The sequence below is a fragment of the Hemiscyllium ocellatum genome, chromosome 24 (genome assembly GCF_020745735.1).
Source record: "Hemiscyllium ocellatum isolate sHemOce1 chromosome 24, sHemOce1.pat.X.cur, whole genome shotgun sequence".
NCBI lineage: Eukaryota > Metazoa > Chordata > Chondrichthyes > Orectolobiformes > Hemiscylliidae > Hemiscyllium > Hemiscyllium ocellatum.
The window spans coordinates 57274135-57290454 of record NC_083424.1 but is presented as its reverse complement, the minus strand read 5'-3'; the positions used below and the strand labels follow the sequence as shown (position 1 = coordinate 57290454).

General features: G+C 42.6%; 1 protein-coding gene across 6 annotated transcripts in view; it reads left to right on the top strand.

Annotated features, from left to right (window-relative positions):
• Window positions 1–1623: 1623 nt before the first annotated feature.
• Window positions 1624–16320, top strand: part of specc1la (sperm antigen with calponin homology and coiled-coil domains 1-like a) — a 310876-nt gene continuing 296179 nt past the window's right edge. For 4 of the 6 annotated variants that reach the window (XM_060843844.1, XM_060843843.1, XM_060843842.1 and 1 more), the window contains exon 1: window positions 1624–1684. The gene's annotated coding sequence lies outside the window, so the exon portion shown is untranslated. Of the gene's footprint in view, window positions 1685–1735; window positions 1829–16320 lie in introns of those variants that run through there. The other 2 variants (XM_060843841.1, XM_060843840.1) reach the window with 2 other exon arrangements.

Here is a 16320-nt window from a genome sequence, read left to right as displayed (position 1 = left end):
GGGGTAGTTCACAGACCTGCTAACTAATTGCATATGGGATGGGGTATATGGATGGCACAATGGCTCAGTGGTTAGCACTGCTGCCTCATAGCACAAGAGACCTGGGTTCAATTCCCGCCTCAGGCTGTCTGTGTGGAGTTTGCACGTTTTCCCCGTGTCTGTGTGGGTTTCCTCCGGATGCTCCAGTGTCCTCCCACAGTCCAAAACTGTGCAGATTAGGTGAATTGGCCATGCTAAATTGCCCATAGTGTTAGGTGAAAGGGTAAATGTAAGGGAATGGGTCTGGGTGAGTTGGTCTTTGGAGGGTCTGAAGGGCCTGTTTCCACACTGTAAGTAATCCAATCTAAATAACGGGGGCTTATCAGAAAGGCATGATAATTACCACGGTAGATTGTATTCTACACGTAGATTGGAAAGGTGACCTAGAAAATAAATTGATTGTATAGTCAGTACTTTTACTTTAGAGGAATGCATTCTAGAGCCACAGGAGTTCTGGAAGTGTAAAATAAAACTGGGTTAATGATTTTGCAGAACCATACAGTACAGAAGAAACCTTTCATCCAACTGAGTTTGTTACCGTCAAAACTATGTTAGAATTACACTCCAATGCCACTTGCCAGCATTAAAATTGTGCAACATTTAAGTGCTCTTCCAAGTACATTTTAAAGGTTCTGAGGTTACCTGTCTCTCCCACCTTCCTTGGCAGTCCATCCTAAAGAGTTGGTTAAAGTGGAGAGAGAGAGAGAGAGACAAAAGGCAGGAAACTACGGGCTAGTTAGCCTTTGTCACCATAGACAAAATGTTAAAATCCGTTATTATGGAGATTAAAGGAGGTACTTAGAGAATCTCAAATCAATCAGGCAGTCAACATGGTTTGGTGAAAGGAAAAACATTCATTTGAAACAAAAATTAAATAAGTTTGAAGAAGGATCACTGCACTCCAAACTTTAATTCTATATTCTCTCCAAACACCCTGCCAGAATTGCAGAGTTTCTCTAGCGATTTTGTTTTTGTTTCAGATCTTCAGCATCTCCAGTTCTTTGTTTTATTTAAGTAGTTTTGAAACCTGGGTACTGTTGTCATATTTGAAACACAACAGTTAATTCGTGCACAGCAATATTCGGTAGTCTGTATGACACTAAGACTACTCTTCGTCCAAATAGTGCGATGGGATCGTTCACATCCTCTAAAGAAAACCGACAAAATCACAGTGTAATATCTCACCTAAACAACAGCAACACTCCCTCAGAAAGCTGTGACTGAGGAACACTACACCCAATGGGATGGGTGTAACTTCTCGTTGTTTTGACACCACACAGTAAATTCACAGGCTGGAGAAGTCAGAAATAATGTCCATCAATAATTTGTAATGATTTCTGATCATTTGAACGGGAGGCAGGCAGCAGAGAGCCGGGTGCAGCTCCGGGTGAGTTGCCGTTTCGCGGCGATACCGTCCCCCGGAGAAAGCCTGGCGCCTCCGCACCAACGGCCCTTCCCAGTGCGCGTGCGCGCCCCCGCGCGCTGCTGCCTCGTGCCGCTGCCTCGCGCCGCTGTCAACGGTCCCCCTCCGCGGAGTGGGAAGCCTTCATTGCCGTCCATTGGCGCGCATGCGCGGAGCCGGTGGCTTGTGCGGTGGAGGCGCAGGCGCAGGCGCAGAGCTCGATAATTTACAACGTCTGCTGCGGTAAGGGACATTTTACACAATTAATGGCTTTCGGTGGGGGAGACTACTCGGATATAAGCGCGTAGAATGGTTTGGCTTACTAGGACATTGGTGAGGCCGCGATTGTGGCGCCAAAGGCAGCGGAGGCCCGTGGATCTGACCCTGGTACCGATTCGGTGGTGCGGGCGGGGATGGGAAGGCGGGCGGGCGGGTACACGTCTCTGGACAGAGCGATGGCATTGCGGTTGTCAATGGCCTTGTGTGTGTCTTAGTGAGACAGGAACCCAGTCCCCAGCTATATTGTCACTGCAAGGATAAGTGGAAATGTGAACAAAAGTCATTGCAACAAAGCTGCAATTCAGCCCAGACGTGAATATCTTGGTCACTAAAGTTGTGTTCCTCGCATTTTCTACTTTTTTTTCATTCACGAACCTATCAGGAGGATGCTGTGAAACTTGAAAGGATTCAGAAAAGATTTACAAGGATGTTGGAGGGTTTGAGCTATAAGGAGAGGCTGAATAGGCTGGGGCTGTTTTCCCTGGATTGTTGGAGGCTGAGGGGGGTGACCTTATAGAGGTTTATAAAATCATGAGGAGCACGGACAGGATAAATAGACAAGGTTTTGTTTTCAAGTGTGGGGTGGTCCAGAACTAGGATGGGTTGAGGCTGAGAAGGGAAAAATATAAAAGGGACCTAAGGGGCAACTTTTCACACACAGGGTGGTGTGTGTATAGAATGAGCTGCCAGGGGAAGTGGTGGAGGCTGGTACGATTACAACATTTAAAATGCATCTGGATGAGTATATGAATAGGAAGGGTTGGGAGGGATATGGGCCAAATGTTGGCAAATGGGACTATATTAGGTTGAGATATCTGGTTGGCATGGATGAGTTGGACCAAAGTTTCCATACTGTATATCTCTATGACTCTAATGAATGGGAAGAAAATAAACATTGTGAATCAGTAAGATGTAATGTGAATCCTTTTCTGTTGCAGTCTGCCCCTAATATTTAAATCGTAACACCATTCTTTGCTTGAAATTATGTTTAAAGATGAAATGTACTTTGTGTTCCAGAGCTTCATTAGAACTTTTTGTAGCTCAAATAGCATACTGTACACTTTGAGTTTCAATGATCAGGAAGGAGTGCACAGATTTTCGGCTGAAGCATTTTGTGATCTGGTTTTCAGTATAATTGCTATTGAATATTAATTGTGGAGTTGTGCATATGTTAGTTTGATTAATCAAAGTAATGAGTTACTGAATCTGCAAAATATGATAACTTACTTGTGAAATGAGTTATACTTGTTTGATATTCATTTTAAAATGTATAATTTTTTGTGCATTGGTCGTTTCAACATTCTTGATGCTCAATTCCCATCCTCTACTATATTACCCCTATCTAAGGAAGGATGTGTTGGCTTTGGAGGTGTCTGAAGGAGGTTTACGTGAATGATCTCAGGGATGAAGGGCTCGTCATATGACGAGTTGTTGAGAATTCTGGGTCTGTACTCAATGGAGTTTAAAAGGATAAGAGGGGGTGGAATCTGATTGAAACTTACAGAGTGCTGAGAGATCTAGTTAGAGTGGGTATGGAAAAGATGTTTCCACTAGTAGGAGAGTCGAGCACTCGAGGATACAGCCTCAGAGTAAAGGGACGATCCTTTAGAACTGAGATGAGGAGGAATTTTTTCCGCCAGAATGGTGAATCTGTGGAATTAATTGCTGTAGAGGGTTGTGGGGATGAAGTCATTGAGTGTATTTAAGACAGTGATGGATTCTTGATTGGTAATGGATCAAGGATTACACGGAGAAGGCAATAGAATTGGGTTGAGAACTGTATCAGCCATCGTCGAATGGCAGAGCAGACTGGAGGAACCGAATGGCCGAATTCTGCTGTTATGTCTTATTGATGTGGCACTACAGACTACTTGATGGTTTATCGCTTTAAAATTATTAGGATCACTGATATATGATTATAGAATGTCAGTTTATTTAATGTGTTGACAATGTGAATCAGTGAGTACATTTCATCACTAAAGTATTACTGCAGTGTAATGTAGAGTAACTCCTGGTCCTGCATGACATTTTACAATGCAACTTCTGCTTTGTGAAGTTAGCTCGAAGTATCTTCAGCACAATTCACAGGACTTTCCTATTTAGTTGCGAGTATTTCTATGATTTACATTTTCATATTCTGTGCTCCGAATATAGTATCACAAAAACTTATGGCATGTCTGTAGTGATTTGTTTCTTAAAAACAATGAGTGGATCAAGAAGGAATGTAGATAATAAGCAGTAGCGTTTGCATGGAAAAGTCAAAAGTCCAAGCTAAAGGCACAAATCAATATGTGAACATTTGCAATAAATTACAGAGATTCATAGTATAGATAAAAATGAATTATTTTGGTGTCATGGTCTTACAAAGACGTGATGCAGAGTGACCAAGGTTGAGAACAAGGATGCTTGATGTTTGGAATGTATGGTGTGTGGTGACTGTTAAGTATAGAGATCAAGGAGTTTGGTTCAGACTGAAAATGTAAGATCAATTTGATTTAGAGCTGAGAAATAAATTGGAAGATAATAGACTGGAAGTACCAGGACAAGCCACCTACAGTTACATTAACACACATACAAACATATCTTGTGAATGGTGCTGTGCTGACTCTCTGCAACAGTAACTTGGTTAGTATCACACCAGTTCGTGCCAAGCTCGAATGAGGGAAAGCATAAAATGATAAATGAGGTAAATCAATGGCTGAAGAAGTGATATAATATTCAGGGATTCAGGTTCTTGCATCATTGGGATCTCTTCTGGGGTAGAAAAGACCTGTTCACCTTTGCTGGAAAGGGATCAAGATCCTGGAAGGAAGATTAGCTTATTCTACTAAGGGAGATTGTAAACTATTAAGGTGATGGTGGAGGAATCCTAAGTAAAAAAAAATAAATAGAAAGATAGATAAGAATGATTTGGAAGTGCTGGTGTTGGACTGGGGTGTACAAAGTTAACAACAGGTTTAATTGGAAGCACACTAGCTTTCAGAGCGCCGAATCTTCTTCATTTGGTTGTGGAGAATAAGATCGTGAAGGCACGGAATTTATAGCAAAAGTTTACAATATGATACAATTGAAATGATATATTGAAAAAGACTTGAATTGTTTGTGAAGTCTCTCATCTTTCAGAATGGGCATGTTGGTTTCAGTTCTTTCATATATAAATCCCAAATTTTAAAAAAAAAGTTACATTCTCAAGTGAACTTTAACAATAGATGTCATGTCAGTTCAGAAAATGCACTGAAGGTGTGAGGTTAACGTCTGTCTGTCTGCGCCTCAATGGTCAGCCTGATTCTATTTCTAAAAAAAGGAATTTACAGAATCTTACATGGACTCATGCAGTTTTTGAGCAAAATAAAATATAATTCTGCATGTACAAATTCACCCCTCGAACTTATATGGAGAGGGTTCAAAAAAGATTTACCAGGATCTTGTTGGAAATGCAGGGTTTGAGTTATAAAGAGAAGCTGAATAGGCCAGGATTTATTTCACTTTAGGAGGTTGAGGGATGACATTGTAGAAGTTTATAAAATCATGTGGGGTATAGATAAGGTAAATGGCAGGTGTCTTTTCCCAAGGTGAGGAATTTCAAGACTAGAGGGCATATTTTTAAGGTGAAATGAGAAAGATTTTAAAAAAAGACTGGGGGGTTGGGGGGGGGAATTTATTTTTATATAGTGGTACGTGTGTGGAATAAAGTTCCAGAGGCAGTGGTGGATGTGGGGACAGTTGCAATGTCGAAAGTACATGGATAAGAAATGTTTAGAGGGATATGGACCAAGCAGTTGGGACTAGTTTAGTTTGAGATTATGATCAGCATGGACTGGTTGGACCAAAGGGTCTGTTGCCGTGTTGTATGCCTTTTTTCCTGCAGCCCTATAACATTTTTCTCTTAAAATTCTTTTCAGTTTCCTTTTGAAAGCTGCAATTGTGCTGCCTTCACTGTACTCGCATTTAATTAGGCAGCAAAGGATTCAGATTTTGAGGGTTTTGTTGTATTTTACACTTAAATCCAAGGATGGGAGACTACCTGATGAAAGTTTACAACATTGAAAGGCATGGATAGAATGGATAATTGAAGTTTTGTTCAGGGAAGAAATGTCAATTACTAGAACACATAGAATTGAGATAAAAGACGGTAAGTTTAAAGGAGATGCAAGAGGCAAGTCTTTTGCATAGAGGTGGACAGTGCCTGGAATGTGCTGTCAGAGGATGTAGTGGAAGCAAATATAATAGCAACATTTAAGAGGCGTCTTGACAGATATGAATAGGCAGGGAGTAGAGGGATACACAGAGGCAAAAGGTTTTTCATTTAGAAAGGCAGCATATTGTTTGCATGGTCTTGGTGGGCCGAAGGGCCTGTTCCTGTGCTGGATTGTTCTTTTAAAACTACAGTTTAGCATAAACGTCAGAAATGTTTTACTAATTTTTATTACACAGAAGCCAACACTTCATTGAGGAAGAACTCAGCTCTTTTAAAGAAAATCAATGACCTATTTAAGAAATGTCACAATCTGTAATTGTGAGATTTGAAATCAAGTCCCAGGAAAATTAGCCCCTGGGACTCTAGGTCATTGGATCAGTGACATTGCCAGTAGAAGACCACTGCCTCTCCACAAGAATTTGGTTGATTTTTTTCGCCAAATCCACTACCAGATAATCAACTAGATAAATAATTGATAAACACCTCCAATCAGGAGCAGTGGAACAATTACAAAAACAGTAGGGCAAACAAAGAGGGGTTAAATAGAAATGGAGTGGGGGGGGGGGAAGAAATAATGCTGTCCAACCTGACTGAACCCATATCTAACTGAAAGGTAGAAGAGACACCATGTGCTCCCTCTATGAATACCCAGATGTGAGAGTCTCCACAGAAACAAGGCAGACAGTCAGGGACAATAATATATAACCTGAAGCTTGGACTTGTTGATGGCAATCTGAGCCAGGCCCAGAAGATTCTCCAAGTTGCCCAGCTCCTGCACTGGGTGCCTACAGATCAGGTGCATGGGAGTGAAGTGCAGGTAATTAAAGAGGAGCAGAACACAGCATTTTTAGGATCTGGACCAGATGGGCCAATGGGCTGAGAAGTGGCAAATGGAGGTTAATTCGGATAAATGCGAGGTGCTGCATTTTGGGAAAGCAAATCTTAGCAGGACTTATACACTTAATGATAAGGTTCTAGGGAGTGTTGCTGAACAAAGAGACCTTGGAGTGCAGATTCATAGCACCTTGAAAGTGGAGTCGCATGTAGATAGAATAGTGAGGAAGGTGTCTGGTATGCTTTCCTTTATTGGTCAGAGTATTGAGTACAGGAGTTGGGAGGTCATGTTGCGGCTGTAAGGACATTGGTTAGGCCACTGTTGGAATATTGCATGCAATTCTGATCTCCTTCCTATCAGAAAGATGTGAAACTTGAAAGGGTTCAGAAAAGATTTACAAGGATGCTGCCAGGGTTGGAGGATTTGATCTACAGGGAGAGGCTGAACAGGGTGGAGCTGTTTTCCCTGGAGCGTTGGAGGCTGAGGGGTGACTTTATAGAGGTTTACAAAATTATGAGGGGCACGGATAGGGTAAATAGGCAAAGTCTTTTCCCTGGGGTCGGGGAGTCCAGAACTAGAGGGCATAGGTTTAGGGTGAGAGGGGAAAGATATAAAAGAGACCTAAGGGGCAACTTGAGCTGCCAGAGGATGTGGTGGAGGCTGGTACAATTACAACATGTAAGAGGCATTTGGATGGGTATATGAATAGGAATGGTTTGGAGGGATATGGGTCGGATGCTGACAGGTGGGACTAGATTGGGTTGGGATATCTGGTCGGCATGGACAGGTTGGACTGAAGGGTCTGTTTCCATGCTGTACATCTCTATGACTCTATAACCTGTTCAAAGGTATTTTGACACATTCTGGATTGGGTGGGACTTGAATCCAAGCTTCCTGGTCCAGAGGTAGGAATGTTAGTCAATCTGTTTAGACTTGTTGCAGCACACACCTGGGACAAGTAGGACTTGAATCCTGGCCTCCTGTTTTAGAGCTTGGGACACTGCCCTAAGAAACTGTCGGAAGTCCAAAGAACATTACATACTTTCAGTCAACCCTGGAGCTGTTCTGCTTGACCCTGAAGGGGAGCTGTATTTCCGACTCTGATAATATATATCAGCAGTTTTGATGAAGGAATTAAATGCAATATCTCCAAATTTGCAGATGACACTAAGCTGGGTAGCAATGTGTGGGTAGGATGTTAAGAGGCTGCAGGTTGCCTTTGATAGGCTGGCTGAGTAGGCAAATACTTAGCAAATGCAACATAATGTGGCTAAACGTGAGGTTATCCACTTTGCTGGCAAAAACAGGAAGGCAAATTATTATCTGTTGGCAGCTTAGGAAAGGGTGAGGTGCTTGGTAAAACCGTCGCTGAAGTTTGGTACGCAGGTGCAGCAGGCAGTGAGGAAAGCTAATGGCATGCCAGCCTTCATAGCAAGAGTATTGTCAGAGGCATGGATTCCCGTAATGAGTATAGGAAGAGGGATGTCTTGCTGCAGTTATCCAGAGCCTTGGTGAGCTCATACTCTTGAGTATTGTGTGCAGTTTTGGTCTCCTAGTGTGAGAACAAACATTTCTGCTATTGAGAGATTCCAGTGAAGGGTCACCAGACTGATGCTGGGATGGCAGAACTGACATGAAGAAAGACTGGGTTTGTACTTATTAGAAGAATGAGGGGGAAATCTCATAGAAACTTAAAAAGTCCTGATGGGACTGGACAGCTATATGTGGGAAGAATGTTCCCAATGTTGGGGAAGTCCAGAGCTAGAGGATATAGTCTAGGAATAAGGGGTAAGCCATTCAGAACTAAGATGAGGAAGCTGAGGAATTTTCTACTACAGAGAGCTGTTGGGCCAGTTCATTAGATATATTCAAGAGGGAGCTGGGTGTGGTCTTTGTGGCTAAAGGGATCAAGGGGTATGGGAGAAAGTGGGATTGGGGTGGGATCATATTGAATGGCTGTACAGTCTCGAAGGACAGAATGGCCTATTCATAGAGTCCTACATTGTGGAGACAGGCCCTTTAGCCAAACTGGTCCATGCCAACCAAAATGTCTATCCACTTTAAACCCATTTCCCTGCACTTGGTTCATATCCTTCTAAGACAAAAGTCCTTCTAAGACAAAAGTGAGGACAGCAGATACTGGATATCAGACGCCAGATCAGCATGGTGCTGGGAAAGCACAGCAGGTCAGGCAGCATCCAAGGAGCAGGAAAATCAACATTTTGGGCCGAAATGTCGATTTTTCTGCTTCTCGGATGCTGCCTGACCTGCTGTGCTTTTCCAGCACCATCTAATCTAGTCCCATCTCCTTCTAATCCTTTCTGATCCATGTATTTATCCAAATGTCTTTTTTTTATATAGATATTTTTATTAGAAATTTAACATTTTAACAAATTTACAAAAATAAACAAAACTCTCAAATACAAACATTGATATAAAAATAAATCTTAAATATACAATAATCAAAATTTAACAAAGGAAAAATACCGAGAGAGAAAAAAGAAAAAAAAAGTAAAACTCAATTAACTACTAATCATTAGGCAGAGTGTATAATTAAGTCATTTACATCTTTCAAATAAGAAAACATGAGAGAAAAAAAAGGAAGTGGGGGAGAAAAAATAAACCCCAACGGTTAACATAGAAGTTGGATATTAAAATACTTGCTTGGAATGTGTTAACATCATATATAACAAAACCCGTATTCGTGCAGGATTCCCCTCCTAAGGGGCCCCGGATCAGCCATGTTTATAATCTCAATTAAATAAGAGCCCTTGTTAGGGTAACCAAAATATCTATGTAAAAGGGCTGCCATATTTTATAAAATAATTCGGTCTTTCTGTGCAACATATTTATAAGGAGGTCAAAGGGAATACATTCCATAATTAATCTGTGCTAATTTGGAAATCCAGGGGAACCTTCAGCCACCCAGTTTACCAAAATATTTTTCCCTATTTGGAAAGAGAGAACAGAAAATAGTCTCTTCCTATTTGACATTCCAGGTGCACCATTAACCGATTAATCAACCATAGTCATCCGGGTAAATCCGAGACCCCTCGGGAGGGGAAACCCTATCTAAAACATCCCGCGCATAGAGCATATAGAATTTACAAAAATAAAGGTTCTCCGATACACTCATAGCAGTATAATAAAAAGGAAACTAATTCTAAATAATAAAAAAAACATATTTGAATGGAGATTATCCCCCTTGTTCCCAAGGGGTATCACTTCTTTTCCAACGATCCATCTTAACCTCTTCCAACCAGTGCCCCACCCTTGACCCAGGCGCTCCTTAATAGAATGAGGAGAATTCAGATATAGTACAGAGCTAGAGTTAACAGTGAGCACCCTACCTTACCCCCCCCACCCCCCACCCCCACCCACACCCAAGTATATTTGGCAGTATTAATACCATATACAAACATATATAACTATAAACTTACAACTTCAACAAATTATAATTAAATATAATTATATAAAGTAGCAAGGGAAAATAACCCCGCTCCTCGAGACAAAAGTAAAATAGAATAAAGTAACCACCTCTCCCCACTAAAATTAACTAAACCCCCCAGCTTATATATATATATACCTATATACACATACGTCTATCTGTGACTCCACTTCAGAGAGTCATGTACCTGAACCACAAGGTCCCTCTGTTCCACTATACTCCTTAAGGCTCTCCCATTCATCATGAAATTCCAATCTTGATTTTACTTTCCTGTAATGTTATAAGATTCAATTGGAATATCTTTCTGGACACTGATGTAATGTTAAATAGTTAAATTGCACTGAGTGAACATCCTGGAAGTGGATAGGGACGACATTCATGTAAGAATGCGAATCACCCACACCCCAATTAGACAGTCATTTGCTACTATTCCCCTACTATTATCAAATTAAGCTATTATTCACTCGCTTCCATTCAGAAATGCTTTTGAGCCATCCCCCAAAGTTAGGACACCTTGCTCCTGCATTGTCTGGGGAGTCACTGTGTCAGGAAATCATCGCATAATGATTCCCCAGGATTAGGGCATTAGCATTTGCATTACATGGGGTAACATGTGACTGTGAGTGCCTGGGGGTTGTCTTGAGTGACATGTAGGTAAAAACAATGACTGCAGATGCTGGAAACCAGATTAGTGGTACTGGAAGAGCACAGCAGTTCAGGTAGCATCCGAGGAGCAGTAAAATCGACGTTTCGGTCAAAAACCCTTCATCAGGAATACAGGGAGAGCCTGAAGGATGGAGAGATAAGCTAGAGGAGGGTGGAGTGGGGAGAAAGTAGCATAGAGTACAATAGGTGAGTGGGGGAGGGGAACAGGGTGATAGGTCGGGGGGGGAGGGAGGGTGGAGTGGATAGGTGGAAAAGAAGATAGGCAGGTAGGACAAGTCATGGGGATAGTGCTGAGCTGGAAGTTGGGAACTGCATGAGTTGGGAGAAGGTGAAATGAGGAAACTGTTGAAGTCCACATTGATGCCCTGGGGTTGAAGTGTTCCGAGGCGGAAGATGAGGCGTTCTTCCTCCAGGCATCTGATGGTGAGGGAGCGGTGGTGAAGGAGGCCCAGGACCTCCATGTCCTCGGCAGTGTGGGAGGGAGAGTTGAAATGTTGGGCCACAGGGCGGTGTGGTTGATTGGTGCGGGTGTCCCGGAGATGTTCCCTAAAGCACTCTGCTAGGAGGCGCCCAGTGTCTCCAATGTAGAGGAGACCACATTGGGAGCAACGGATACAATAAATGATATTGGTGGATGTGCAGGTAAAACTTTGGATGTGGAAGGCTCCTTTAGGGCATTGGATGGAGGTGAGGGAGGAGGTGTGGGTGCAAGTTTTGCAATTCCTGCGGTGGCAGGGGAAGGTGCCAGGATGGGAGGGTAGGGTGGAAGGTGAGCACCAGGGGCATTCTGTCCTTGTTACGGTTGTGACATGTGACTATGGGGAAGCGGCCAGAGTATCTGTAAGCTGATCAAGGTCCTGCTGCAATTTTTGATAGCCTTCCTCCCTGTCTGTGCTGCTGCCTATTTTGGTGTCATCTGCAAACTTACTAATCATGCCTTGTACATTTTCATGCAAATCATTGATATAGATAACATATAGCAATAGGCCCAGCACCAAACCCTGGGGTACTCCACTAGTCGCAGGCCTCCAGTCTGAGAAGCATCCTTCCACTATTACCCTCTGCTTCCTATCATCATGCCAACTGTGTATACAATTTGCTAGCTTCCAGATTCCATGTGTTCTAACCCTCCAGAGCAGCCTACCACATGGAACCTTCTCTAAGGCCTTATTGAAATTCCTGTACCTATTTTCGATGTTTTGATGTTTCTAAACCACTCCCTCCAGTAAGTTCTTAATTGTGGCACCCATTGGTATTTTTTGTTTTGCTAATATCTTGGGCACCGTGGGCAGCACGGTGGCTCAGTGGTTAGCACTGTTGCCTCATAATGCCAGAGACCTGGGTTCAATTCCCGCCTCAGGCAACTGTCTGTGTGGAGTTTGCACTTTCTCCCCGTGTCTGCGTGGGTTTCCTCTGGGTGCTCCGGTTTCCTCCCACAGTCCAAAAATGTGCAGATTAGGTGAATTGGCCACGCTAAATTGCCCGTGGTGTTAGGTGAAGGGGTAAATGTAGGGGAATGAGTGGGTTGCGCTTAGACAGGTCGGTGTGGACTTGTTGGGCTGAAGGGCCTGTTTCCACACTGTAGGTAATCTAATCTTGTTTCTTAACCTTTCTGCTAATGAGAACACTTTCTAATCTTGCCCCAACCTTCAACAAGGGGAACACGATACCTTCCTCTTTCATCCCTGGATCTATGCTTGAAAATATTTTCTGTATCCTCTCTTAAAGCCTACATGCCTCCCAAAATGCGCTGCCCAAAAAGGAGTACTATAGTATGTTAGGGCAGACTCAGTGTTTTTTAAAGGTAGACCATCATTTTCTGCTTTTGGATTTGTAAAGCTCAGGAGTCTTTAATGCCTTTTATCCACTTTCTCAACCTGCTCTGCCACCTTTTGATTTGTGTACATTTACCTTTAGGCCTCTCCACCCTGTGTCCATGTCAAAATCATACCTTTTTTAATTCTTGTCTCATTCTTTCTACTAAAATGAACCACTTCACACTTTCTGTATTAAATTTCATCTGACATGTATCATTCTGTTCTAGCTGCCTGTCTCTTTTACTACCACCTTAAAGTCTATTATTATCTTTCTGTACTGCTGTTGATACTTCTATGTTTTGTGCCATCTGTAACTTTTAAAATAATGCCATAAGTCTAGGTCATTCTCCCGTTGTTGAACATCTTTCAATTGAAAAGAAAGTTCATTGCTGTTGCATTGTCACTCTGACAGCTTTGTATTCATTTTGCCATTACTCCTTTTGTTCCATGGCTTTTAGGCTTTGTCAGCAAAACTATCATGTGGTATTTTACCACATGCCGTTGCAAGTCCATGTACGCAACAGTCACATTAACAGATGTATGCTGGCTTTCATAATTGACTGTTTCTAAGTGACTGTTAGTTCTGTCCCATTATTATTTGGCTGGTTCCCCACCGATGGGGTTAAAATGATTGTTGGGTTTATCCATGAGTCAGATTTTACACAAGGGTGTAATAATATCCATTCTCCAGGCCTCTGGCATTATCTCCATATTTAAGGAGAATTGGGAGATTATGGCCAGTGACTTTTCAGTTTTCACCCTTTCTTCCTTCAGTATCCTTGATCGATCTGTTTGGATTCTGGTGATTTATCAATTGTTAAATACAGTTTAGCTATTTTTAGCCCATTTGATATGTAATTTCCCTCCTTTTACTGAATTGGGTAACATCTTTTTCTTGGTAAAGACGCACGCAAATTGCGTGTTCAGTACTTCTGTGTGTAAATCCCTTTGGATGATAAGGAAAAGAATGAAATATTAAACTCAAAATATGTATCTCTCTTCTGGATAGAATGCACAAAAAAAGCAAGTAAGGAGCTAGCTGAGAATGAGGAACTTAAAGAAATTAGTATTCAGGTAATTGATTAGAGTCATAGAGATGTACAGCATGGAAAGTGACCCTTTGGTCCAACCTGTCCATGCCAATGAGATAACCCAACCTGCCAGCACCCGGCCCATATCCCTCCAAACGCTTCCTATTCGAATACCCTTCCAAATGCCTTTTAACTGTTGCAATTGTACCAGCCACCACCACATCCTCTGGCAGCTCATTCCATATACGTACCACTTTCTGTGGAAAAAAGTTGCCCCTTAGGTCTCTTTTTATATCTTTCCCCTCTCACCCTAAATCTATGCCCTCTAGTTCTGGACTCCCCGACCCCAGGGAAAAGACTTTGCCTATTTACCCTGTCCATGCCCCGCATAATTTTGTGAACCTCTATAAGGTCACCCCTCAGCCTCCGACGCTTGAGGGAAAACAGCCCCAACCGGTTCAGCCTCTCCCTGTAGCTCAAATCCTCCAACCCTGGCAACATCCTTGTAAACCTTTTCTGAACCCTTTCAAGTTTCACAACATCTTTCCGATAAGAAGGAGACCAGAACTGCACACAATATTCCAACAGTGGCCTAACCAATGTCCTGTACAGCCGCAACATGATCTCTCAACTCCTGTACTCAATACTCTGACCAATAAAGGAAAGCATACCAAACGCCTTCTTCACTATCCTATCTACCTGCGACTCCACTTTCAAGGAGCTATGAACCTGCACTCCAAGGTCTCTTTATTCAGCAACACTTCCTAGGACCTTACCATTTAAGTGTAGAAGTCCTGCTAAGATTTGCTTTCCCAAAATGTAGCACCTCACATTTATCTGAATTAAACTCCATTTGCCACTTCTCAGCCCATTGGCCCATCTGACCAAGATCCTGTTGTAATCTGAGGCAACCTTCACTGTACACTACACCTCCAATTTTGGTGTCAACTGCAAACTTGCTAACTATACCTCTTATGCTCGCATACAAATCATTTATATAAATGATGAAAAGTAGAGGACCCAGCACTGATCCTTGTGGCACTGCACTGGTCACAGGTCTCCAGTCTGAAAAACAACTCTCCACCACTGCCTTTGAGCCAGTTCTGTATCCAAATGGCTAGCTCTCCCTTTATTCCATGAGATCTAACCTTGCTAACCAGTCTCACATGGGGAACCTGTCGAACGCCTTACTGAAATCTGTATAGATCACATCTACTGCTCTGCCCTCATCAATCCTCTTTGTGACTTCTTCCAAAACTCAATCAAGTTTGAGAGACATGATTTCCCACGCACAAAGCCATGTTGACTATCCCGAATCAGTCCTTGCCTTTCCATATGTACGTCTATTCAACTACCCATCCAAATCTCTCTTCAATGTTGCAATTGTACCAGCCTCCATCACTTCCTCTGGCAGCTCATTCCATACATGTACCACTCTCTGTGCAAAAAAGTTGCCCCTTAGATCTCTCTTATATCTTTCCCCTCTCACCCTAAACCTATGCCTTCAATACTCTGGCCACTAAAAGAAAGTTTACCAAACGCCACCTTCACTATCCTATCTACCTACGACTATCTAGCTTCCCACAGAGTTCTCGAGTACACCTGGTCAGGTCCTGGCGATTTATCCACCTTTGTGTTTCAAGACATCCAGCACTTTCTCCTCTGTAATATGGACATTTTTCAAGGTGTTACCATCTATTTCCCTACATTCTATATCCTTTTCCACAGTTAATACTGATGCAAAATACTAGTTTAGTATCTCCCCCCATTTGCTGCGTCTCCACACAAAGGCCACCTTGCTGCTCTTTGAGGTTGGTTGTACAAACTTGTTGCTCAAAAAGACACATTTTGTTGAAGCGTTTCAATTTAAACTCATCAGAACAATTAGATATTCCAATGAAAAGGGAAAGCAATCTTTATACAGGTAACCCCTGCTATCTGAAAGTAAAGCATTCCCAGGAAACCTTTTGTAAGTCGCAGCTGGTGAAAAGCAAAGGTGCATGATTTATATGGGAAAAGATTAGATTAGATCAGATTCCCTACTATATGGTAACAGGCCCTTCGACTCAGCATGTCCACACCAATCATGCGAAGAGTAACCACCCAAACCCATTCCCCTGCCCAACACGCCTCACACTATGGGCAATTTAGCATAGCCAATTCACCTGGCCAGCATATCTTTGGATTGTGGGAGGAAACCGGAGCACCTGGAGGAGACCCACGCAGACACTGGGAGAATGTGCAAACTCCACACAAACAGGCTGAGATGGGAATCAGAGTAAAAAGTGAGGTCTGCAGATGCTGGAGATCAGAGCTGAAAATGTGTTGCTGGTTAAAGCACAGCAGGTTAGGCAGCATCCAAGGAACAAATTCGACGTTTCGAGCCAGAGCCCTTCATCAGGAATTCCTGATGAAGGGCTCTGGCCTGAAACGTCGAATTTCCTGTTCCTTGGATGCTGCCTAACCTGCTGTGCTTTAACCAGCAACACATTTTCAGCTGAGATGGGAATCAACCCTGGTGCTGTGAGGCAGCTGTGCTAACCTCTGAGCCACTCTGCCACTTCAATAAAGTATCGCTATTTTTCACAAAAGGGAAAATCCTCTC